The sequence below is a fragment of the Mastomys coucha genome, unplaced genomic scaffold (genome assembly GCF_008632895.1).
Source record: "Mastomys coucha isolate ucsf_1 unplaced genomic scaffold, UCSF_Mcou_1 pScaffold20, whole genome shotgun sequence".
NCBI lineage: Eukaryota > Metazoa > Chordata > Mammalia > Rodentia > Muridae > Mastomys > Mastomys coucha.
The window spans coordinates 120750102-120776609 of NW_022196903.1; the positions used below are offsets into that span (position 1 = coordinate 120750102).

Genomic DNA, 26508 nt, shown 5'->3' on the forward strand with positions numbered 1-26508 from the left:
GAACAAGAAATATCTTGTCAAAACTTCAGCCCTTCAGAGGTGGAAGGAAGTCCTGATGAAAACTGACCTCTCCCTCAGTGCCCTTCTCATTCAGTGTGTTCAAATATATAGACGTGCATATAACAGGATTCTCTTTGAATAAATTCCCAGTTTAAAAACAAGTCACTATTTGAAATTGTAATGTCAGTGGGTATAACCCCCATAAGCAAAAGCTCTTGGGGTTCTCAATAGTTTTGTTTTTAAGAGTTGAAGGGAATCCCAAGACCAAAAATTTCAAGAAATTCTTAAAGCTTATGGAGAATACAGATTACATGATGACATCTACTGAATATCTTTTACACGCCAGCCAGGTTTAAAACAAAGTGCTCACAACAGGCGTGACAATGAATGACATGTGGCTTCTTCTGAATGAGGGGAGGGATCTGGAGCACACTAACCGATAAAGAGCGTGGAAGCAGAGGCAAAGGGTGCCAATCCAACTCTCTCTCAGACGCTCACCCTGAGCAAACACATCCACCAAGAAAATTCACCTGCAGTTCCCGAGAGAGCTACTGTCTAGAAGGGACAAGGGACACAATGAACATTTCCATTCAAATGTGAGTAGCAAGAATGGAACTGTACATGGAACAGGAATGTGAACCCGGAAGTGCTGTCTCAGGAGGAGGGGCAAGGAGGGAGGAGGCAAGGAAGCCCCTAGAGTCTGAGGTGACACCAGAGCTGAGTCTTGAAGGATGAGTAGGGATTTGGTCACTTAAGAAGAGCAAGGCATTTCAGGAGATAACTGGGGTCAACCGTGCCGTGGGCAGAGGCCCAGACGTGTGAAATCACGTGGTGGATTTGAGGAAGTTATAAAAGGGTATAGAGAATATGAAAGGCAGTCTGTCTGCTCTGGCTAAAGAAGCTCCATTTGGTGCTGGGCATCCATCTCGATACCCATCAGTCATTTGTCTCTGACTACAGTTCCTGGAAGAGAAGTTCCCAGTAACCCTAGTTGTGTGACCTCATCCCACCCCAAAAATGTACAGCCGTGACTATCTATTCATTATGACTGCTTTTTTTTCCCCCCACAGATACCCAAACATTGTTTTGAGTTGCCCTAACCACTTGGCAGAACAGAATAGGTTTTGCTTGCTTGCATAGATATTGAAGGTCTTCACATGTTGGGCTTAAAAGTCCTTCCCCAGATTCCTCCTTCCGGGCAATCTCAAATCTGGCTCAGAGTCTGTTCCCTCTTTTAATTATAAATGGATTGAGTCTATAGTCTTTTACAAGGAGTCACAAACTCTGTAACCACATGAAGTGTATATACCACCCAACAAAATAGTCTCCAGGAAAAGCAAAAAAGAAAAAAAAGAAAAAGAAAAAGAAAAAAAGAAAAAAAATGTAAGGAAATAGAAGCTTTGAGTTAATAAATCTCTTGTGTCTTTAGAAGCCACTATGCTGACTCCTGCCTTCCCACCCTGGTGCAGCTTGAAAGGGCCCTTGCCCTCTCTCTGCTAGGCTTCCTTGTCTTTACACTAGCGCTTTCCGTGACTCAAGGGCAGCAGCCAGGTGGTGCTGATAGTAGTGGCTGAAGTTCCTTCAGGCCAGGGGAGGAGGGAAGGGACCTGTTCCCTATCATGCATGTGAAGCCAGCAAGGCTGGACTAAGTGTCTTTTAGGTGCCCTGTCAGGTGTTATCGTGGCTCCCATTGTGGGGAATTGGCCAAGAGGGGTGAGTGTTCATTTCCGAAGCATCCATCAAGCCTTTGCTGAAACCACTGGAACGGCAGGGAGGGGGCATTAAGCAAAATCAAAGGGGAAGAGAACAAAAGTTTTCTGATGTACTAGGTAGGCTCTACATATCCTCACTGACAGCCTTCATGAAAGATTGAGCCAGTATCAGACAACTGTTGATTGCCCAGGGCCCTAGGAAAGGCCTGCCCCTTAGATCAGGCATTGAACAAGTGGCAGAAGCCATGTAATCATGGCTGGGAGCCTATTTCCAAAAGTCTGGTGGGATTTGAATTGAGAACCTGTCAGTGGGAAGGAGACAGCAAGATGGACAGAGGCTAGTGAGCTAGGTGTCAGGGAGGGAGTCTCCCATCGGTCTGCTGGTCAAGGTTATTCTACAAACAGAAGAGAAGCAGGAGGCCCCAGAAGCAGATAGAGCTAGGGATCCCCCAGCACACTAGCCCAACAGTAACTGAGGATTCCTGAGAGCATGTGGGGACCTAACTTGGTCTGACCTGAAGATACTAAGCTCTTGAGGGTAAATGATGCTTGGGCACAGTACTGTACCACTCTGGCCAGCAAACCTGGGTTCTGGTACAGCTATGGTCTCCATCATCTGTGAGTCAAGGCACATGAGAGCATCCAACATGTGAGCAAGACACCCAGTGGGGGCAGGCTCATTGTAATTGCATCTAATCCAGATGAAACCACATCAGGATCTCCATCGTTAGGGCCACAAGGTAAGAGCTGTAGGAGATTGCTCACACCTAAACCCCAGTGATTTTTTTTTTTTTCACGAAGAAATAGGATCTTGTTTCAATGCACCTGAGCTTGGAGCCACTGAGTTTGGAGTTTCTTACAAAAGACAGCAAAGTCAGAAACAGAGACCATCTATCCACAACAACTCCGGTCACTTAGAGTGCTCCCATAGCTGGTTCCTCACGCTGCTTACCATAACTTGGTGGTCTGGGTACCACAGCTGTTTGAATACTTCGTTTTTGATACAGGAAGAGAACAGTGCCAGGTACTGTTGTTGTAAGCCCTTACAAATATTAGTCTGTCAAGCTAGCAGTAATTGACAAGGTGTTATAATAAGCAGATGTTGGGTTACTCAATAAAACAAACTCTGTCTCAACTCAGCCCTCCCAAGAAGGCAGTAACGAAGCCACCAGCCACCTCTTCCTCACCTGGCATGGCACGTGCCTTGCCTCCTTTGCCAGGGTCCAGGATGGTGCCTGTGTCTTTCTTCCTTTACTGCTTGCCTCTAAGCAGTGGTGGCACTGAGAGAAGCCTGTGTTTATTGTTCACACTCTTGGTCCACTGAGAGGACACGGGGAAGGATTGTCCATCCCTGCAGGTCTCTGCCAACCAGGTCCCAGGCACATTTTTTAGGCCGCACTTCGTCGCCCCTTCCTGAGAGCCATTCCCAGATAACAGAGCCAGCCCTCCAACCACACCCAGAAACCTTCCCTCAGAAACCAAGGAGCCTCAACACTTGGCTATTTGTAATCTCGTTTTCTTTTCTGCCTTGCTTTCCCCCTGCCCTGGAGGAAGGCAAAGCCACCAGAAGGAGGAGAAGCAGGATCGCTCTGGCCAACTTCATCTCCCTCCCTCGCTCAGTGCTCCTCATGTTGGCAGACTCTCCCACTGACCTGCCTGGGTTTCTCCTCATTTGTTGTTTTTACATGTCTTGCTGCCTAGTGCCCTGGGCAGCTTCTCTTGGGATGCTCACTCAGCTTCTTTGGTGGAATTTGGAAAACCTAGTATACTCTTGAATGTACCCCTTCCCCTCTTGGGGATGACAGATGAGACCTCCAGATGTTCCCTCTGAACGAGACTTCTACTCCACATTTACCTATCACCAAACATAGGTAGTGGGTAACTTTGAAGAGAATTTACTTCTCCTAGGGACTTTTCCCTGGCAAGGCCAGCTCTGAGGTTGTGGCAAACAGGGGATACTAAGGCTGTTATCTGGTCTCCCATCCCCTTAGAGATTCACAGGAGGAAAGAGAACAGAAAACAAGACAGCAACATTAGAACAAAGACATCCTTGTTTGAGGGCTGAGGGGCTGAGAGTTTTGTGGTCCAGAAGAGAAATCCTCTCTGGGCTTCTGGGGCAGAATGTTCCTGGATCTAGAAGGGCTGAAAGAGAACTCCATAGCATATCTGATAAGAAAAGGAAATTAACCCAAATCCTTGCCCTGGGCTCTCAGCAATGAGGAATGAAACAAAGCTACCATCAGTGAGCGTGTCTACGTTTAATGAACAGAGAGCTGGAGATGACCTAGCTCGGGGCATACTGAAAACAGAACAGGAAAAGTATGAGGACGAATGGTGGTGGTGGTGGGGGGGCGGTTGGGGGAAGATGACACCGGAGGCTGAAGTCCTACAACTCAAAGAAATTTACCACTATGGAGGCTGATGCAGGAGACTCACAGAGGCAGGAACAAACTTAGGGAGCAGACACCAGGGTGACTGAGGTTGTTGCCTGCTGTGGAGATCAGTGAAAGGCAGAGGCTGCACTGCTTGGCTGGACCCAGCCTTGTGAAGCCAAAGAATTTACTTACACAATGGATGAGCCCTCCTTGGGCTCATCAGATCCTTTTTACAATAAATCCATGCAGAATGAGGAAGAGGAAGAGGAAGAGGAAGAGGAGGAGGAGGAGGAGGAGGAGGAAACACTGTCTAGCAGGCTGATTACAGCACCGGTGGGGGAATGTGGATGGCTTTGCCTAGGATGGCAACAGTGCCAATGACTATGGTCACTTGGGAACTACTGAGACCCTCTGGTGGATTGGATGTGAGTTAGATGGGAGAAGGAAGTCAAGAGTGAAGACTCCCAGAGGCACTGAGCAGTGGTGGGGCCCCTTAGCTAGATGGGGAAGAGAAGGGAAGCAAGTGTGGGTAGGGCTCTCATGGAGGCCATAGTGAGTTTGGGCAGGAGTGGCTTGGTACCTACTACCATATCATTTGCCTCACAGGGATGGTGGTGTTTTTCTGGTGGTTTCAGCTCCACTGGGAAAACCATCAGCAGAGCCTATAGGGCATATGTCACGTTCAAGGTCATAAAAGAGTGACTTTGTGCATTCACTCATTCTTTTGTTCGTTTGTTCATTCATTCCACAAACATAGCTATGTTCATACAAGAAGGAATATCCACACTTGCCTCGGGCTTCAGAACGATCAGCCAGCAGAGGCCTTCCCACCAGAACCTGCCACTTCTTTAAAGCAGTCGTCCCAGTAAGTGCAGCCTCAGGAATGTACTCATAAGGAAGGATTGTGACTTTAACTTCCACAGTAGGGGAGCCATGTCTACAGGGCAGCCCAGGACCTACTGCATAGTGTTTCTACCTCTGACCCACCACCAATCCTGCCACTGGCAGTGTCTGGAACTCTTGTATTTCCTGTCCCAGGGAAACAGCTGAGTTACTCATAAGGGCTTAAGAGGTGGGTCATGCAATCACTCAGGCAATGGCAGGCTGGGTGGAGCCCGGTGGAGATCCCAGAGGAGAGCTGTACTGACCATCCAGCCGTCCTTCCCACCGATATGGCTCTAAGAAGTTATTGGCTTCCAATATTTGGGTTTTATATTCTTTCTTTTTTCCAACTTTCTCTTTCAGCCCGTTCTAGTAAACAGAAACCAAAATAGCCACCCAGTGCTGCTCTCCACACTTCACCCTGCCTTTAGATCATTTCACTTGGGGGTAGGCTCCAGCGCTGTTTTTCCTTGTCATTCTGGCTCAGGTTGTTTACTTGTTTGGGTTTTCTCCGGGGGGGGGGGTTGTTGTTGTTTTGTTTTTTCCTGGAAGCCAAACCACTAGCTCACTTCCACGCTTGCAGTTTTCATTGTTAAGTATCAAAGGCCCCTTTGGATAGCATTGATAACAGTCCACAATCTTGCCGTGGCTGCTGGGGAGTGGGGGTAGGGGGTCCTCTTCTTGCTGGGGCTGGTTTTAGAGACTCTCCTGTCCCGAGTTCATTCAGGCAAGTTGTGAGAGAGACTTCCACGGTTACTGTTTTTACTCAGTTTTTTGTTGTTTCTGACTTTTAATGTGATTTGGGAGGACGGCCAACTCTGTTAGAGACCTGTCTTTTCCAAGCACATGTAAGGTTAATGTAGTTTAAAGAACAAGTTTCAAGGGATGTATGCACAGGGTCATTTGATTTGGTACATAATTTCAGTTCCGTTGCACAGATTCTACATTCCAAGAAGTTTTAAATGATTCTTTTGGAACCATCTGCTGAGCCTTAGAGCATTAAGCATTTGAGTGGAAATGTCTCTCCTTCAGTCACTCACTCATTCATTCATTCCACAGACAGGTATGGCACACAGAGAGCAGGGAAGGTGAGGAAAGAAGCCCACTGAGCACAGCAGATAAGTCACTGCCGCGGGGACAGTGACAACCACTTCTTTGTAGGTAGGGTAGGGAGCCAGCCGGAACACAACATGGAGTGAGGTCAGGGTTGGGGTACACAAGCTCCTAAAGCTTTCTATTCTCCCTACTTTCCAGGTGCCCTGTGACCTGGTTGCCTGCTAGGTTTAGAAGAAGTTATGCAAAGCCCTCTGTGCAGCTGGCCTTGGTAGCTGCAGGGCACTCCCTAGGTGGCCCCAGGGAAGCAGCATCCTGCTGAGACCCTGTGCCCCTGGGGAGCACAGTTCCTGAAGAACTTTGTGAAAGAAATGAAGTATCTGGCAGTAAAAACTGTTTTGGACAGAGAGTTGAATATAGTCTTAGACCAGCCTTAATTGACCCACAGCTAGGAAAACCCAAAGCCATGCACAAGTGGTCACCTGCAGTGGAGAAAAGCATTGGTTGTTAGCAAGAACAATGGGACTTTACATTGTTTTAAAAAAAAGAAAAAGTGTTTTGAGATGCATCAAGCCAAGCATCTCCAACTATCAAGCTGTTATTGTCCCCTTATCATCTTGTTTTCTTCAAAGGACTGTGACAGCTGACAAAACAAGGTACAGTGGTCAGTGCCACACAGAGTGTGAGGCTAACACACGAAGCCATATTTTCAAAGTCTGAGGATGTTTCAAATCAACTCCTTGTATGGCCCAATTAGATCTTTTAAACTCACAACGGAGAGAGATTACTCTGGGTGCAGGACATGGGTGGATTATATTATTTTCCAAAAATCTTTAGGCTGTTCAGCCTTCATGAAGGTTCATTTGGTTCAAACTAGATGATACATTTCAATGAGGTGATTCTGCACAGTGTTGCAATATGTGGACATTAACAAAGGATGGTCAGGAGGTCACTGCATAAAGAACCTTCTTTTGATCATATACCCAAAGTGACTGCTTGGCACAAGTCACCAGTCATTATCCAGTATGTTCTTTTAAAGGTTAAGTAATTACCAATAGATAATTGTTATAATATCTTCATTCTGAAATTGCATGGCTTTTGGTGCCTTCTGCTATAAGCAAGGAGACTAATCTGTCTTCCAGATGCAGAAAGATGGGGCACAGAGATGTGGCCTCTTGCTCCAGGTTACATGATTAGATATCACAAGCAGAGAGCCTGCTGAACTAAATGCAGGTGCTCTCTCCTCACTCTATGGTGCCCAAGTCCCTTGATCCACAACCACCAATGAGCTGTTTCTGGCACTAATTGAGGCCCTTGGTTCCCATGGAAACAACTCCAAAATGAAAGTATCACATTTCACACAGGGGAGCCCTCAGATGGAGGAGAGCGGGTCTATATAGATAGCAGCAAAGGCAAGGGAGAGGGCACTGTTTTTAACTTACTATCAAATCAAGTCAACCCTATTGTCTCTAAAGCAAGCCAATCTTCAGTTAAATGCAAACAATGGTTGCTTTAGTTGAGTCTGACAACTGAAAAGTACAAGTTAAAATAGCAGTTGTTGGGCGGGAACTTTGCAACAAATAAGCTAATAGTGGCATTTTATGCTAATGAATCCATTAGGAAAGACAGTGGGGTGTGTCTTAAGGGTTCAGAGAAATGGAAAGTAATTAGATATATTTGATTTGCTTTTGAAGAATCACATAATTGACACTACAACTAGGTATGGCAATGTCACCTCTCAAGTTTCTGTAACTTGTCAAAGGACCTATGAGCCTATTCTACTGATACCAGCCATACCTAGGGGAAGCAGGAAGACAAAGAGATCTTTTAGAATAGTATTTACTAGACACTTGAAATTCACAGAAAATCTAAATTGTGAGCCTTCAGGACCCTACCTAGAGTTACCTGCATTTTGATCTGTCTACAGACTTAAAAACAAACTGGCAAGTAGAGCCAGTACATTTCAGGCTTACTTGATGGGTAAAATGGAGTGTTATCCAAGCTTGAAACACAATTCAAAATGCACTTAGACCTTGTTTCCACTGCTCTCCCAACCCAAATTGTGCAAAGCCTGATATAAATGTGTAGCATCCAGCATGTGCACTGGAGAGTATATAAAATACGTAAAGGCAAATGATAATGTGATATTCCTGTATATTTCTTAGGAGTTAATGTTTGTACAACAAAATACCTTGCAAATCAGCATAAAAACATGAACATCCAGAAGGATACAGGCAGAGCTCTTGAGCCAGAAAATAATCACAGAAATTAATTTTAAAATAGCATTTAAAATTAAATGCTTCCATTTGTAAAAGAAACTACTACATTTAAAGAGGGGAGACATTTTAATGCCAGGAAGGTAATATGCATCCCAAGAACTTAGCCAGGAGCAGCCCCGTGAATCGAACTCACTCAGCATTATGGAAATGTATCACTCTGTCCTTATTTTTTTTTTTTTTCATTTTACCATGAGCCAGCAGCTGAAGACAGACTGTGTGACCTGCTATTTGGATCAGTGATCTAGAAAATTCTGACCACATAGACAAACTTCTACAAATTGAAGAAGGAGTCATGGATAATTGAAACACTAAAGGGGACCACCAGGGATCACACACACACACACACACACACACACACACACACACACACACACTGCTAAGGAGGCTCCCAAAAGTCAGTACCATGATCTTGGTAAGAAAGCAGATGTGGTCAGAAAAAAAAAAAAGCCCATCTTAGGCCATATCCAATCTATTCTAAGTTCTTCAACACAGTGAGCTACTGAAACAGGATGGGTTTTAATGACACTTGAGGGCCGACAGCCACAGCCAGACAGAGCCATTGACTTTGGTCATTTATACAAGTGTTTGACAGTGGCTATAGCCCACCAGCTGCCTGAAAAGAACGTAAGGTGTCTAAAATCATAGTGTGAGGACCCCTTCATAAGGCCCCTTCTCTAATCACAGACTTCCTGCCCCCATCCCCAAGATAGGTGGAACTCTCTAAAGTGAAGCCTAACTGAATAGAGTCAAGAAGCCCACCTCCCATCTACAACCATCCAGGGACATCCATCCTCCCTGTCCTTTGCTTCACTCTGGAGGCTGTGCCTCTGGAGATAGGGTAGACTTAGATCAGGCTGGACCGACCTGTGTTTCTCTAGTGTCTCCTTCCTGAGATCACCTCCACAAGACCCTGTGCCCTCGCAGCCAGTGAGAATTTTGATGAGGCAGCAGAAGGACTTACAAAGCCCAAGCCACCGCAGGGGTTGACCAGATTTTGGTGGGCATCCTCTCCTTCCAGTCCCACCATGTCACTGCAAGTTAATTGATGTCCTCACGTTTGCAGTCAAAGACATGGACATTAATTGGGTTTAAGAGGGGTTACCTAGTACCACAGTAGATGCCAAAGATGTGGCTCAAGCCTGCTTCTATCTACTCCCAAAGTCCTCATTACATTCTCAGAACAGATGAAGTGTGGGAGTGGCATCAACACCTAGAAACAAACCAAATGTCCACCAGAAGGGGCATAACTAAATATATGTCAGGTGTATTGTGCTCATAGCATATAATTACATGCAGGTGAAGTAAGATAAAGAGAAATAAGCTAAGATTTCTTTCGTAACGTTTGGTCACAATTGAGATAAAAATGACTACTATATTTAACAGGGTAGGCTGATGATTGGCTTAAGTAATATGATAAGGAGATTCATCATGGAATCAGCTCCCTGTCAGATCTTAAATTCTACTAGCCCACTTGGATGCAAGGAGACAGACTCATCCCTTCCCTAGTGTGTTGTCCCTCATAGACATAGAACTTAAGCTTACATGAGAGGCGTGGAGTCTTCCTTCCTTCCTTCCTTCCTTCCTTCCTTTTTCCTTTCCATTTTTTTTCTCTAAATGTACTGATGCCGAGCTGGAATTATATCTATTAGAGTCTGGAAAAGAGGGGTTTCTGAGGGAGTTCGTCCAGCTAAGGCCCCCAAGTCCTGGTCCGTGGCTCCAAATGCTTCCTCAAGCCAGCTGGCTTCTTGTCCTGACTCCCTCGCTTCTTAAGTGGTGTCTGAAGGCCGTCTTCTATCTCCCTCCTCCCCAGCCTTCAGTGTAGGGAGGGAGTCCATATCTGAGTTGCTATCTCTGAATGATCCAGCAATCTTTGTCCTCCTCATATGTGCAATGTTCTGCGAATTTGGGAATGTTCTTGGCCCTCAGGCCCTCAAGCCTTGAGGCCTCCAGGTAAGGGAGTTAGCAATTTGCTGGAAGGAAGCTGCTTCTGCTCCAACTCCCAAGTAGCATAGTAGTGGAAGGCAGTCAGTCTACACCAGCCTCCATTGACTAGTAAAGACCCCACCGGCAGGACCCACAGTCACGTCTCCCTCCCTCTGCAGCAGCAGTGTGGACAAAGCCCGTATGTCAAGGCCATGATGGGATACACACTGAGTAAGAGTGGCAGGAGCCTTCAATAAAGACAGAATTCAGATTGGCTGGAGGGGTTGGCCCCCCAGCTTTACAGTCACATGCTGCGCATTGAAGCTTTTGGTAACCTGATGGAGTATGCTTTGGGGGACGTGAGGTCCCTGTGCCACTAAGGTGGAGGCCACCAGTGGAAGATAAAGCCAGCTCACCTGCTCAGTCCATTACCTAGGCCTCAATCCATTGGCTGAAAACCCTTTTTCCTTGTTGAGCTGACTTTCGCACTTCTAGGCAGCCCAGTTATGTTACCCCTGAATACAATCAAGGCTGTGCACACAGCTGAGACTTCTCCATGCAAAAGGAGAAGCTGAGCAGGGCTAGGGCTACATTACTTCCTCTTAGAGAAGTGTTGCTTTTGGACAAATCTCTGGTCTATGAATAGACATCCTAAACTCGGACAATAGCGGCTCCCAGGGCTGTGCTGCATGAGACTGGAGTGGCATCCCCAGCAGCTCAGCCTCTGCTTTACTCGGATCTACAGGTGGGGAAGGGAGGAACAGCCCTTGCCTTTCAAAGACCTGGCTGAACTTGAAAGTTGCCCCCTCCCCCTGAGTTCTATAGCAACCATAGGAAGCTGTGTGCAAAGCAAATGCCTGACAAAAGGCGAATGGGTTGAAAGGGAAGCCGGAGCTTTCTCCAGACTCTGAGCTGAACTTAATTGGATCCTAATTGTCTTCAAATAAATAATTAAGACATTTAAGCAAAGGACATTCTATGGCTGATTTAAAAAAGAGGTCATCCCAGGTGTCTTATTGAAAATCACAGGTGTTTAAGGCCAAGGCCTAAAAGCAGCCACGCTACCCTCCGGGACTCTTCATAAACTCAAAGCACCACCCTTGGGCTGCAGATGAACCCTACTTATGAAGAAGCAGAGGATGAGGTCTCAGGTATATGGCCTCAGTTTCCTTGCTGACCCAGGAATCATCCGGGACATGTTCCTTCAGGTCTTAGAGATGAAATAAAACAAAAGAAGCCACCATGCTGCGCCCGACCTTGTCAGTAGGCAGCTCACATGATCATCCATAGCAGGCCAAGGAGCTCCCGAACTCCGATAAAACACACGATCCTCTGCCTTGACACAGAAAAGAATTGTGGAAAGAGCTGGTAAAGAGAAAAATCTGTTTTTATTAAAAAAAATAATAATAAAATAAAACAAACTTTTTTGTGTCTTTTTGTTTTGTTTTGTTTTGTTTTTTGGTTTTTTTGTTTTGTTTTGTTTTGACATAGATGCTAAGCATGAGAGTTAAGGGAAAGGAATCAGGAAACAGTGAGATATACCTGAGAGCGTAGATGTGGCCACCTTAAAAGAGAGATCTACTTCACTGACTTACAGTAGTCACATATATAGGATGGGGGGGGGCACATCTCAAAAGAGTTGCTAAGAAACTGAAATGAGATCCCAGGGTGGTTCCTGAGGGGCACCAGGAAGACTACGGGTGAGGGCCACCGTCTAAGCCACTCTGATTTAGAAAGTTAGGCTATCGTCTCTGTAAACAAAGGTACTCTTGTTTGAGTTCCCAGAAAATATCTGGGTATAGTGAGAATGTTGGTTTCTTTGAAAAACACAGAAATATTATGGGAATATGTTTTGGTTTTAGTCCCAGGTGGGGTGCGAGGCTGCTTCAGACTGTCCTCTGCAGCATGACTGTGCCATCTATAGGTAGTTTCTGCAGTTGTGTGATATGTGTGATGCCTGACTTTTCTGAGGGTATATAAATGCTAGGGCCCCGAGAGGTGGGATGGGTTCTTGGTGTTGGTTGGTTGGTGGCTGATGGTCAAGGTTTGTTAAGTAGTCATGCGCAAAGAAGAAACCGGAAGAAGAGATTAGCTATCCTAATGACGAAGATCAAGCTTGCCCCAGGGAACTTAACGCCCACAATCAGCAGGAAGTAGTCTGATGATAACGGCACCCCCGTCCCACCCCCCCATTCTTTTTCTGGACTATCTCGAGTTAGGGTGGAAAGGGGGTGGAGAGGGTGGAAGAAAAAAGAACCCACAGAGTAGCCAAGTGCTGGCTACACCTGGGAAAGAAGTAAAGCTATCCTTGAAGATTGCACAGACATAAGAGGAGTGCCAGCCGATGTGCTTGCAGCCTTGACAGGAAATATTCCTCGTGCTGGAATTCTTGGTTCTTGGTTGACAGGAAGTTCCAACCCAGACTCTAGGTTGAGGGACTCTCTTTCCTTCCTGTGACCCCATCATTTTTTCTGTCTTTCTATCCTACCTTAACGTGGGACATGACCTCCAGTTTTTGTGGAGCTTGAATATGGCAAATACGATTTCCCCCACACTCAGACTTGGAATGGACCCATGAGCCTATCCGATTCAGAAGAGGGGTGTGACACTTTACTGAAGCCTTTCTACCAGTTGTCCTGGGTGAAAATGACAAAATGCCCTCTTCCTGGAGCAACAGGCAGCTTGTGGTCTCATGACGCCCGTTTGATAGACAAAAGGCTCAAAAAAAGGCTGAACCAACTCTAGAGCGCCTTCTATGTCCCAATCCAGTGTTCTTTCTGTCACATAGAAGGAACAGAGCCATGCAAACTTCTCCAAGGGTGCACCCCAACCCGACTGCTGACACTTCAGCAGGGCCTGCACGAGGGCACCTGACCCAATGTGAGGCATCTAGCCTAGCTTGAAGGCCACTGAGAATGGCCATTCCCATTCCTTTCCTAATCAACCTCAGATCCCAATTCCCATTGCCCTGGAAAAACACTATTTTAAAGAAAAGGGAACCATTGCCTTAGGCCTCCTTGGGATTGGAAATGCCAAGTAGGAGGCATCACAGCTGCCCTCCTTAGGAGGGAAGACGACGAGGGCAGGGGCTAGGATGCCCAAAAAGGGAGGGTCACTTCCTCCCTGTAGAGTATGGCTATCTTATAGATTTGGGATTTTACTTTGTTTGGGGTTTTGTTGTTGTTTTGTTTGTTTTTTAAGTCTGTTAACAGATTAATCTGTTTAATCTGTCTGGTAAAACTAAGACCAAAATCTGAGTTTTGGTCAGAAGATAGGATCCGAGTTGTACCCTTGGCCCTGGGTGGAAACGTGGCATTCTGAGCTGACCAAAAGGTTTTAAGATGACAAAAGACATTGCTTCTGCCCCCTCCCTTAAGAGCTAGTCCAAATGATCCAGCCCATCATCTGGACAGAACAATCCCACAGAAAGCCGAAGCTTGCATTTTGAGGGTTGGAGAGAAGGCACTCAGCAGTTAGGGGATGCTGGCAATCACGAGGACAAGGATTCGAATCCTATTACCCAAGTAAGGAGCCAGGAATCCTGCATAAGCCCACAGATAGACACACAGACATAAATATTTTTCTTTCTTTCTTTTTTTTTTTAAGCCATAGCTTCAGGAAGCATAACGTACCTGAAAACATGTTAAAGAAGACGGAAAGGGTGGCTTCTCCTTCATAAGTTAGGTACATACAGTCCCAGAAGCGCCTGGCTCCATGCAGCCGCTTACAGATCCCCCCACTGCTAACCCTGCCCAATTTCCTAGTTCCGAGAAGCATAAAATGTCTTTCCCGCTTCCTATCTCTCTTTTTGGGACACTAGTAGAAATTCTAAGCCTGCTTGCCTTAACATTCTGGGCATCCTCACTCTCCAAAGACTTTGCAGGCAGAGGCTCAAAGACTTTCATTTTCCTTAGTGAGGAAGCACGCACTCACTCCCTTTTGTCTTCCTCTAGTCTGGCTCCCTCTTCCTGGCAGCTTCCAGAGAGCCCCAGCTAGCCCAGTCCACTGTTTTTCTCTCAAACACCAATACAACTGTCCATGAAACCTTCTGAGTCTTATTTTGAAATTCTTTTGTCTGAGAACCTATAAAAGAGGCCGAACAACACTGACTGCAGTCCTTTAGCAACACACTGGGCATAGGGCCTGGAAAAAGCCCAAGGTACAAAGCTAAAAGTAGAATAAGACCAAATCCAATACAAAATTTTAATAAACACACACACACACACGAAGAGATACAGTAGATGACAAAGATGAAACTGGCTAATTCTCAGTTGAGACTTGACCCCCTCACTTTGGGGGTGAATGCAAATCAACCAAGTTAGTCATGGGACATCCCCAGTGACTGAGGCAACTGTCCTTGAAAGATGTGCCTGCCCAGATCTCCTCCCCTGTGAGTAAGGTTTGATCAGGTGTGTGCTTGAAGAAGAGATAATCAAGGACAGCCGAAGTCGGTATGAAGCAGAAGTATTGTGAGGGAGAGTCTGCCCTCGAAATGACCCATCAGCAGAAAACTATTTACCATGTTATGTATATGCATGATAGGGACATACAGCCACCAAAAATCAGGGGATCTATGGTCTACCCATGCATATGCAGACCATCCAATGTTCTAATCCTTTTGTCACTCAAGGAGCTGCCCAGTTCCTCCTCCTCCTGGAGACCAGCTCTCCCTCCCACCTCAACTCCAGAGAAACTCAACAAAAAGAGTGGCTCTGGGGACAGACAGAGCCTTGCTGCTTGCTCTGAGCCCCTCTGCCCTTTTCTTCTACACACAACCTTTTGCTATCAACTATGGGCCTATGAATTCGAAGCTGACAAAGGTCACCAGATCTCACAGGCAGAGAGCTGGCTAGCCAACCAGGAGGAAAGCTCGCCCAAGGGGGCATCCCAACACATCCTTCTGACCACTTGCCTTTCTTGCTGGCTATCTGTAGAGGTCACAGAGAAAATGATTTAAAAACACTAGACTGTTCACCATTTAAAGCCTTCCATAATGGGGCATCCAGGTAGACAGCAAAACAGGCTCTGCCTAGGACGAGGCAGATGCATACATCAGCTGAGTCTCATTCTATGAGTGCACATAAGTCTGGCACCAAAAAGAAAAGTATTGCTTGCTTTACTTTTCATTCACAAGATATCCACACACACACCCTTTTCTTTTCCTCTGTAACAAGATATGGATTCCCATTTCCAATTTCATGTGTACACTGAGATCTGGAGTTCAGGAACTTTCCCTTTTACTGCCTTTGTTAGAAGGCCACAATTATTATCCAGGACCAAAAAAAAAAAAAAAAAAAAAAAATTACCTGGCTGAGATAAACTTACAAGCCACATTCTAAAATGCTGCCCGACCCAACACTAATGAATCTCAAGAAGCAAGAGACATTACGATTCATCGCTGTCTAAATCTTTTGGACTAGACAGATGAGCTCTTCCTATGCTGAAGCAGAGTGTTCAGTTCTTTTGGGGTTGAGGTGGTTTTGTTTATTTTCATCTAAATGTATTTGTGGAGGGAGGGAGGTTCGGGGTGGGCAGAGGATTGGCACTGGTGCCAGGGTAAGCATGTGGAAGGAAGTTAGGGGCTAACCCACAGGAATCTCCCCTCTTCTATCCATCTGAGTCCCAGGAATCAAACTCAAGTCGGCAGGCTTGGCAGCAATTGTGCTCACCTGCTAAGCCTCCCTAAGGCCCCTGACTCAACTTCTTGTTGCTATTATAAGAGTCATCTGGCTCCCGGCTTCAAAGGAACAAATTCAGTCAAGAGGCAGGGACAATCGGCCAAAAGTTCGTTTAGCAGAGGCTAAGCAGAGCGAGCACTCCGAAGACAGACCCAGAAGGATCTGAGTGGAGGGTTGGGAGAGGCTCCTATGGATGACCCTTTTTTGTGTCTCGAATCATGGTTGCAAGATCTTCCTTTGAGGGTGTTTTTCTCCCCACGTCATCTTCACAAAGGAAGGGAGGTGTCAAAAACGGCAGTAACACAGTGACGTCAGGCCCTTTGAGGACTCCATCTTTTGTTGGGGTATAGGGATAAGTGGACATAGTGGCCACACCATAACTGTACTGCTCTTTAGCCACCAAGGGGCCTTCTGACCATCAGGAAACACAGTCACCTGGGATATGACAGCAGCTCTCCCGGTGACCTCACATCTGACTCCTTGCCTTGGGGTGGCGTCTTTCCTGGACGAGGTGGAGACCTTCTGACAAGTTGTTCTTACAATTTAGTCTGTTGCAATTAGATACATTACTCCATGAAAGGACAACAGTGTCTTGTATATATTCTTCAGGTAGAAGCCTGCCAAAAGTAACTGTGATTTTTCCCAGACCCCTCTCTGTCTTTACTTTTGTCTGTCTTGGCTGTCTCATACTCAGCTGCCAGCCTTCTTATTTACGTTCCTTGGTGTTCCCGACTGGCTTTTGACTCCTGATATCTTAGCGTTCGTTTTAATCCACACATGTGTTTGTGCTATAGCACTTCCCACCTTCAGGCAATCATGGACCACATTTCCCTCTGACTATCTTAAGGGATGGCACTGGGAGGATGTCAGTCAGTCAGGTTGCCATTGTACACACCCAGGGATGTCCCACCTGGAACAAGGGACAAGTGATGGGAGAAACCTCCAGCTAAGGTTGGCGACTCCCAACTAAGAGGGATTCCAAAGTAGGGAGCCCCTGGAATCTTCAGTATGACCTGCTTCGCCAGCCCTACCCCGGGGTGGGAAAGAGGCCTCCTGATGTCCATTCCCCCCCTCATAGCAAACTCCTCTTCTCTTCCAGCAGGCTCTTCCCTCAGGTTTCTCCTTAACCACTGGCGAAAATTGTGTTTTACTGCAATACTGACTTGCTTCCAAACAAACTGGGGGATGGAGAAAAAAGCCCTCAACAAATAGTCTCAATGAGAATACTATTCTGCAACTAGATCTCTTTCATTAGGAGGCAAGGAAAGTAGTCTGAGATCCTGTGTGTCCAGACCTTGATGATTCTCTATCAGGATCCATTGGTCTGTCCAGGACACACAGAACCAGAGGAAAAGGGGTGAGAGAAAATCTTGGATATTCTAGACAGCCCACTCAAATTCTGGTTCTCCCTCCCCGAACCACTCTAATCACCACGCCTCCTGAACCTGATCCCCAACGTCTCTCTTCAAGTTCCCAACATGTGGATAGTAGAACCCCACATTCACAAGCATGATCAGAGCTCCCACCACTGAAAGAGGCGGCTGGAATTAACAGGCCTGTCCGGATACAGGTAGCCTTTCTGACATCCAGCTACGTAAGGGGAAAACAGAGGAACCGCCTCAAGAACCCAGAGAGGTTTCCCATTGGCTTACAGCTCTGTTTGTGCTGGAAAATGATCCTCTTGATCCACAGAGATTCCCAGAACTGTTTAGACTTTACTATTCCCCTCCCCCTCCCACCACACGCCCACTTACTTGTTGCTTACTTGTTACTTGGAAAGGCTTGTTTTTATTCACGAATTCTTTATTGACTTTAGCCTCTTTGCCAGGGAGAAACTTGATGATAAAATTCAAGGTAATTTTACAAATTTAGACAGTCCCTTTGTGGGGAAAAAGGAGCTCTCCTTTGAACAGAGGCTGGGCACCTCCCCCCTAAGACAGACATCAGGCTGATCCTTGAGCTTGAGCGTGGTATGCTTATCAGCCTTGGGTTCAGGACTGATGAAACAGCCACGCCCATTCAGATCTCCTTGCAAGACCTCTTCTATTATCCCGCCAAGTCAGGAAGGCAAGAAAGGGATTTCAGCCTGCCCTAAACCAGTTCCTAAAGTTTGAACTGCAAAACCCTGTAATCCTCACTCTGTAATACTCTCCTCCTGGCCGTGAAACTATCAGTTGTTTCAAGACCTGTGAAATGAAGCCATAACCCCTAGCACCTCCTTTGGGTAGTCCCCTAAGGCAAGCTCTCTAGAGCTACCCGATGGTTTTCAGATAAAGATGTCTTTTTTATTCTTTCTATTCCACTTCATTCAAGACTCCAGTTCCTACTGGCTTTTGAATGGGAAGCTCCACTGACTATGGAAAAAAAACCCAAAGACAAACCATAATACTTGTGTGCAGTACTTCCTTGGATCTTGGGGCATATCTCCCACATTTTTGTTCCAGGGGATAAGGAAGGAATTTCGAAGACTTGATGCTAAAAGAGGGGACAGTTTTACAGGATAATCTCATATTATTAAGAGCCCAAATTTCTTGGCAGAGAGGGGATAGAAAGTGTCAATTTTTTTTTTAAAGGCACAAATCTCTCTCAATAGGGTAACAACCTGGGATACACTCTCCATGCCCTGAGAACCAGGCAACTCATACCTGACTATCCTCAGAATGTTTACACATGGAGTCTCCAGTCAGCCATAACACTTCTTTGGAGCGATGCAATTTTCCAATTTTGGCTTCCCAGCTTGAGGCTTATAGTAGAGCCTTATCTGAGGTAACTAGAGGACCAGACATTAACCCTCTGTAATTAATGGACTTCAGAAATACAGACAGTCTTCAAGGACCTCAAGCAGCTTTTCTTTGGGTTAGGACCTTATCCAGGGAAATACCTGGTCCAACAATACTCTTCACTGTTTTTGTAGCATAGAAAAAGAGTAGCCACTTAGGGCTCTAACCCTGCTGCTAGGTCCCAAATCCTGGAAGGTGGCCTATATATTCTAGAAATCTAGACAAAATCTAGGCAGAGATAGCTTAACTGCCCAGGGGTGCCCACTGCCCTCCTGGTAGGCAAGGCTACCAAGATAACTCCAAGACAACCACTGGAAGTTCAAAGCTCTGTGAGTTCAAAGGCATCCTAAAAGTGCCATGAAACATCAAGACAGCACAGGGAAGATTAAACTTGATACAAGCCACTCTCCCCAGATAGTCATACAAACTTAGCAAGACTTTAAAATTTGCTCAACTTAGGCACCTGTCATGGGAAGCCAAACATTCTCATGGGCAGGTTATCTCTCAAAATGACGCTCACCCCTGACATAGGAGAGCAAGTCAGGTCCACTCCAGAGGAAGAAGGGGACACTGGTGGCACTAGCTATGCTCTCCAGTGTAAAAAAGAAGCTGGACACAAGCAGGTCCAGTCACAAGCTCTATCCTCTTGCCCTACCTGGACTTCAGCACAAGAGGCTAAATTCATTACCCTGACCTGGGTCCTTACTCTCTAGGTAAGGAGGAAAGACTTAATTAATATTTATACTGACTCCAAATATGTCTTTGTGGCTTTACCCATCCATGCACCCACATGGAAGGAACAACGGCTGCCGACGAGAAAGCAGTCCACGCTAAAACACCACAAAGAGATTCTTCAGTTGCTGGAAGCTGTTAATCTCTCAGAGAAGGTAACAGTGATCCACTGGAGAGGGCATCAGAAGGACCACAGCTCACCCTCTGAGAGAAATAGAAAGGATGACAGAGAGGCAAAAGCCAGGGTGCTGACATGCCCCCCTGTGCCTACTTACCTGTTACCTTTCAGTAAGACACTAGACTAGGTGCACTGTGACTATGGCCTCCCAACTCAATGTGTATGTTGCATTGCATTTGTGTGTGTGTTCAGGTATGCTCACTTGTGTGCACACATACAGGGGCCGTAGCAGCACATCTGGCGTCTTCTCTTGCTCTTCGCCTTATTGCCTTGATGGTCTCTCACTGATCCAATAGTTCACTGGTTTTGTCTAGGCTGGCTACCCAGCGAACTCTCAGGATCTAGCTGTCTCCATGCCCCAATGCGGGTTTTGTCTAGGCTGGCTACCCAGCAAACCCTCAGGATCTAGCTGTCTCCATGCCCCAATGCGGACGCTATAGGCACAGACAGTCACACCTGGCTCTTTAATATGGATAGTGGGTATTCAAACCCAGGTGTTCCAGCCTGCCATTCTTCCTACCTACCAAGCCCATTTCCTGAGCCCGCCTCCTGTCCTTTGATAGGTATCAGCTTAATGATGGCCATCAAGCTCATGTGTCAGACCTGTCCCCTCTGTGTAGCTAACAGTCCAAGGACAAGAATACCCTCCCCGATTTAACTCTATTTGAAAAAAAAAAAAAAGTTGTCCAGGGAAGGGCTGGCCTGCTTCCAGGGGCTACAAGCAATTCCTAGGATCACAGATGCCTATATAGATGGAATGGATAGAAGGTTTAACCACCCACTAAGGTGATTAATGGACTCCTCAGAACATGTATTTCCAGATTCAGCCTCCCGAGATCATTCCAAAGCAATCATGGACCATCCTTTACCTCTCAGGTAACCCAAGGGGTTTCAACAGTGACACCTACATTCTGCAAGCACACCTCAGTCTTCTGGAAACACAGAAAGGGGAAACCAGACTTTTAATTGTCCCCTGGCTAGTTTGTGCCAGGAGACCTTAGAAAATGGCTCACCTACTCCCAAGAGCCCCAGTGAAGATAAGAAACGAACACCATGAGGTTTAGATGAGCCCTATGAGATGCTGTACAGGAGGTGTGCTTTGTAGCGGTCTGGTCTGCTCATTGACACTGACACTAGCCCCATCCACTAAGGTACCTCATTGGCTTGGGCCAGTTTCTACAAACCATCCATGAGTACAGGACCCCAAGCCCTTTCAGCTCTAGACTCTAACCTTATCACCACTGGTGGTCAGACAAGGGGAATCAGGGGGAAAAAAAACTTGGGGAAAGGATTCTTTAGCTGCTTTGCAGCCATGCAAATTGCTGAAATGCTCAGCTGGATTCACCTCTCTAGAGTCAAACCACTCCCTCCAGATGTTTCTGTGCTGGAAAAGCCTACCAAAGGGCCTCAGATAATATGCTCCTTTGAGCATATAAAATTCTTCCTCATAAGACACACTGACCAAACAGATAAATGACAGTTGATCAGTGTGCTCTGAGGCAGCCCCTATTCGGGGTAAAAGTGTCTCTAGGATTGTCGCCTCTTCCACTAGATCTGATTATGAGGTCCTTACTCACTTCCTCTGGGGTTGAATCATTCTTTAACACGCCAGGCTTCCCTTCAAAGAACCTTCCTCTGCCTTTTGTAATCACAAATACCCTAAAAACCTTTCTTTCGACTCTTCTATTCCCTCCCATGTTATATCTTAAAGAAGCCACTGCTTACTAGACAATCAAACTGCTTCTCTCTGAAGTCTCACCCACCTCCCTGGCTGTGTCTCCTCTTCAGGCTAGAACTACATAGGGCAGCAGCATGAGCCCAGGAGGGTTTCAGGAAGCACAAGGTCCGGGCCTATGAGGCTCGGCTTTCTAGTCTTCTGCCAGTAGGTGGCTATTGTCCCAGAAAGAAAGGAGGAGGAAAAAAGGAACTGGTCCACTCCCATACTAATTACAAGTGGAAATCTTTTCCCTCTCTACAGGACTGTTGTTCATATATATCTAAGCTGGGAAGCAACTGCCAGGTCCCCTTTCTATATAGGTGATATGGCGAAGGTGGCGCTGGCCTGTGAGTGGGCAACTTACCTGCCTATCTTTGCTAAGCTAGTTCCCTGCTGGGGCTCCACAGCCACTTAATCATTTCACTGGGATTAATTAACCTTAGAGATAGCTGTAACAACTCTCATCTTTTCTCTCTGATGTCTTACCAAACTTCTAACTTATCAATAATCTAGCTCCCTTTCTGTCCTGAAAAAGGCCTACCTAGAGGTTATCCTAAAACCTCTTACCTCCAAAAACCTACTACAGACAGTTATTATCTCTTTACTAGCTATGGAGCAGGCAAGCATAGGGGATCGTTTAGCAACCTACAGCTCCACTTGACCTAGGCTGTGCCCATGCCTCTCTTCTAATACTGCACCTGTCAGCCAAGACCTACTTAAGCTGCGTGTGCTGTCCACATGGACCCCTCTCTATGAACATTGTCCCTTGCAACTTCTTAGCAACCCCGGACCCTCATCTTCATGGAGCTGAATACACACTCCACTCTGAACAATGGAGTGAGTTTCTCTTCCCTCCAATGACCAACCTCAAACTTAAACTCTGTTCAATCATTTTCTTCTTGTGTCCAGGAATTCAAAGGCACATCTGATCCGAGCTAGTTTGGGGGTGAGTATGCGGTAGGCAAACTGTGTCCTCATTATGAATTTTTAATGAGAATCCCCAATTTACCATTTTATGCCTATGCATTAATTGTGGAAAGGGGCAAACCACAGTTACAGAAATGGTGAGATATCTTAAACTGTCCATCAAAATAGAGAACTGCCCAAACTGTGCCCCTAGAGCCAAGTTCCTCCTCCTCTTCCTCCTGAACCCCATAAAAGGAAAATCTCCATAATAATCAAGGCACTTGACTTAAGGGCTCACTGTCAATCTTGAGAATGCAATCTTTTCTCACTGGTTTGCACTCTGAGTAAAGAATCCTTGCTACTTTGCCGCCTGCGTTCCCCTTTGACTAAGATGCCAAGGACCAGGAACACCTGGCCTAGAGCCCCACCACTGCAAGAGCTTTGACTTAGGTTCCTTCCAAGTCCTATGGAATCCTGAAAGAGGTACTTTGTATTTCCAAAGAGTAGAAAACCAAGCCCAGCCACCAATCCTAAAGATTTTCCCCTTGGTGGGGTCCAATTTGGCAGCTCACAGATTAATTCTACAGGGCCAAACTTGGGAGAGTATAAATAAACCCACCATTCACTCAGATCCATTATTTGGTTGGTTTTTTGTTTGTTTTAAGAATTTCATACAAATACTATTTTTGCATAATTTCCACTCCTTGTTTGTGTATATAAATACAGCCTGATGAATCCGCTTAATGCTGCTCGTATATGTATGTGCTTAGGGATGACTAGTTGAAACTGGATAACCTATCAGGTGCCCATCCTTAGAAAAGACTGATTGTTCTCCTTTCAGGATCTACTGTCTACTCACTGCCTGAGGCTCTTCATCTAAGGGCAGGGCCTTATATCCCCCATCCAAGTTGATATGCTGGTTGCGCAGGTCTTGTTTAGGCAACCATATTTTTGAGATTTGATGGGTGCTGTTTCTCTGACATTATATAGAAGACATTATCCCACAGCAGACATTCTGGTCCTCCAGCTCTTAGAATCTTTCCACCTCCTTTTCTATAGTATTCTTTGATCCTTAGATGCAGGGGGTATATTGTATCAATTGGGGTTGGGTACACCATAGTCAGTTTGTCTTCTATATATTGACTAGCTTGTGGCTGCAAAACAGTGGTAGATTCCCCTTTAGGACCCATGACACTACCAGCCATGCATAGTTTAAAGTACCAGGCATATATTTTCTCCTATTTAGCAGGCCTTAGGTCCAATTAGCAAGCCGTTGGTTACACTCGAGATGTACATACCACTATTGCACCAGCACAGAGACTTTGCCATTCTGGTCATTGCTGTGGCTCATAGAATCTTTGGCTGCTATGAGAACTAGTTCTCAAGGAAGAAGCTCTCAGATCAGCTCCACCTTAATTTCTCCAAGTTCTGTGTCCAAAGTGTGAGGTGTCTTTCACAGTAGTAGGGCCTTGCCCTCAGGTTCTTTGAGTCAATCAGGGGCAACAGAAATAGCCCACATTGTCTTGGGAGTCCCTTTATTTTACTGACCAACAACTCAAAGAGAGGCTTCCCATGATTGACACTAAAGATTTTCTTAGTCTATGGCTTTTGAGGGCAGCATTCTTCACCCCATGTGTAATAACTTTATTCAAACTATGCCTATATGCCTATATACGTAACACACGCACACATATGTATGAATCTTTAAATAGCTAGAATTTCACGTGTACAAGTGTTTTGCCTGCATTTAAGTGTTCCATGTGATACAGTGCCTGCAGAGACCAGGAGAGGACACCAAATCTCCCCTGGAACTGCATTCGGAGGTTGTGAGCCACCCTGTGGGTGCTAGGAATTGAACCCTGTCCTCTGTAAGACTGCAAGTGCCCTTAAGTCCTGAGTCTTCTCTCTAGCCTCTACATTTTATTTTCCCCTATGGCTTTTTCAAAATACCCTTCATGGTATATTCTTCCTCCGTTCCTCTCCTAGTATCGGTCTCTCCCCCCACTTCCTAGTTAACTGTCCCATTTTTTTCATCTCCCCCTTACCAGCCTGTGGGCTTCCTTTTCTTCTGTTGCCCTTACCCATGGTGGTTCTCTGCTTTCCTGGTTCCTGTGCTGACTCCAGGTTATTAGTGGAAGCTAGGATCTACAAATGAGAGACTGTGGTGCCTGTCTTCTGGGCCTCGGGTACCTCAGTATAATAATTGGGAGTTCACCAGAGAACCCGACCTTAAGGCCTCTGGCCATTATCTTCTCTATAAGCAAAAAGCATGAGATTTTCAAGGTTAATATTGGCTATGTGGGTGTAAGGCCTGTCCGGTGTGACCTTTCATGTGGAAGTTAAGACATCAGACCACTCCTTGGCCAGGAAAAGGCTTCTTTGTTCTCCTATATAGAGACATTCCCTCTCCGGCGAGCAGCTTCCTCATGGATGTCACTCTGAGAGGATTGTTTATCTGGGGCCTCCGGCTAGCAGCCTCTCCACTAGGAGAAGTTCTCCAGGAAACTAGCAACAATGACTACCAAACTAAGAGACAGCCAGGGGCCTTTAGGGAAATAGCACATGGTCTCACCTACATCCAAGATCAATTAGATTCCCTTGCAGAGGTTTTCCTTCAAAATAGAAGGGGCCCCAGGGATGGAGCAATAGCTCAGCCAGCAGTTAAGGGCCCATATTGCTCTTTCAGTGGACCAGAGTTCAAGTCCTAGAACAGGGGCAGGCAGCTCACAACCACCTGAAGCTCCAGTACTGGACGTATCAGACGCCTCTGGCCTCCAAAGGCGCCTGCCCTTGTGCACATATGCCGTCCCCCACCTCCAAACACACACACATATACACATACACACACATACACAAACATACACAAACATACACACATACACACACACATACATATACATACACATACATATACACATATACACACAGACACATACACACACATATACACACATACACACATACATATACATACATACACGAACACACACATATACACACATACACACACATACACAAACACATACACACACAAACACACACATACACACACATACACAAACATACACACATACATACATACACACACATACACAAACACACATACATATACACACATATACATACACACACATACACAAACATACACACATACATACACATACACACAGACACACATACACACACATACATACATACACACACACAGACACACACACATATACACACAGACACACACAGACACACACATTTAAAAAAATAACAAACACCTGAAGCTAACAGCAGGGAGAAGCCTTAGGCTGACTTACAGGAGGACATGGGGTGACCTGTTAACTCCCCCAGGTGAGAATAAGACCACTCCTACCATTTTGAGCCAAATTTGAAGCAAGCTTTAATTACCGGCCAGGATGATGAGCTCTGGCCAGCTCCATTCCCGAGTTCCCAGACGATAGTGATGTGTCACGTTTTGCAGAGGCTTACGAAGGCAAAACCATAAGACCATGTGCATTTTCCATTTAGGTCCAATCGGGCAAACACCTATCTTGACATACTTCATGTTCCCTACCTCCCGGCTACATCTGCTCCGGGCAAGCATATATCCTGGCATATTTCCTGCCTAGGTACCTCACGCCTTGGCAGGATGTGATCAAGCACATCCAGTGCAGTTGGGTCAAACCGATGCATTTAGGGGGATGGAAATGTGTGACCTGATATCTTTGATAAACAGTAGCCCCGGCACCTCAGGGGATGTCTGTCCTTGACCAACGGGCTTACAGGTTAGAAGCATTTTTGGTCCATGGATCTCTTAGGCACAGTAATTAAAACTTAAAACATAACTTTGGCTCTCACAACCTGCTTGTTGTGAGAAAATGTTGCTTCTAAGTTAACAAGTAAAGGCCAACAAAATGTCGGAAATATCCCTGAAGGCGGTACGGTCAGGCATTGGAGTAGTGGGTCTTCCCCCACACAGGTTGGGAAGCTGGGGTCTTACCGGCCCCTTCCTCCAGCTGTGTCTGCTCTATCCTTAACTCTTCTGCTGACCCTTGCCCTCCCCGACGTCTTTCATTTCCCTCTCATTTCTTCCAGGATTCAACAAATCTAGCTTCATGTCATCTAGTGGTGACATGATCACCACTGCAGCCCCATTCCAGAAAGAAACTCAGAGACACGGATTATCCTTCTCGGTCAACCAGAGCAGCAGCCTGACAACTGCAAAGGAGAACACCCCTGACCCCAATTTGTCCCTCTTTCAAGGGATGCTTGGATTGTCTTCAGTCCTGCCCAAGGGAGCCT

At 46.0% G+C, this 26508-nt stretch overlaps 1 long non-coding RNA gene across 1 annotated transcript in view; it reads left to right on the top strand.

The window, feature by feature from the left end:
* The window catches only part of LOC116099637, a 41790-nt gene extending 17324 nt beyond the window's left edge, over positions 1 to 24466 (top strand). The window contains exon 2 of the long non-coding RNA XR_004122329.1: positions 4845 to 24466. This is a non-coding gene — a long non-coding RNA (uncharacterized LOC116099637). The remainder of the gene's footprint in view (positions 1 to 4844) is intronic.
* The last annotated feature ends 2042 nt before the right edge of the window (positions 24467 to 26508 follow it).